We start from the raw sequence: 674 nt of genomic DNA, 5'->3' as shown, positions 1-674 counted from the left end.
TATATGTTTAAATTAATTGTAATTTTTTTTATTATTCAAAAATTGTCTACATTGACTGATGTTAATATTCTTATTGTAAAGTGGCTCACCACTGGCTCTACTACTAGCGCGCTATGGCTGTTGAGCCTGACTAGATGATGGACCTGAAAGGGTTAAAAAAGGTTGTGAAAATAGTTGGTGGGGCATAGTAACAATATTCAGCCGTCTGCAGCATGAATTAGCGCTCACCGGTGGGTGCTATCTCCTAGCCCAAAAAAACCTACAGCACCTGGTGTTCCCATGTGGTCTCCCACCCAAGTACTAACCAGGCCCAACACTGCTTAGCTTCCAAGACCAGACAAGATTGGGCCTATCCAGTGCAGTATGGCTGTATGTGAGACACATGCACTTTTTTGCCCTCTTCTACTTCTATCTACAGGTAAGCTAATAAAAAAGTTTCCTAACTGTATTGGCTTACTGAAAAAAATCATGTGTTGGTAATGTAAAAAGACCTACAGGACATGATATTAGAAGGTGGTCTCAAATTAAACTACTAAAGAGGCTCAACACTGTTTATCTGCCAGTTGGAATTGGGCCTAAACAGTGTGGTAAGTCATATATGGCAAGAAAACGGGCAGGTACATAGAGCAATACTAAAATTAACAAATAGAACAATGAAACCATGAATCGAAGCC

The 674-nt window shown here is 39.9% G+C and overlaps 1 pseudogene; it reads right to left on the bottom strand.

Moving 5' to 3' along the window:
* Positions 1 to 256: 256 nt before the first annotated feature.
* On the bottom strand, positions 257 to 375 carry LOC146024955 (5S ribosomal RNA; annotated as a pseudogene).
* Positions 376 to 674: the final 299 nt, after the last annotated feature.

This window comes from Crinia signifera, chromosome 7, assembly GCF_055691185.1.
Source record: "Crinia signifera chromosome 7, ASM5569118v1, whole genome shotgun sequence".
Classification (NCBI taxonomy): Eukaryota; Metazoa; Chordata; class Amphibia; order Anura; family Myobatrachidae; genus Crinia; species Crinia signifera.
Note: the sequence above shows the minus strand (reverse complement) of the source record. Positions and strands in the feature narration are given on the sequence as shown.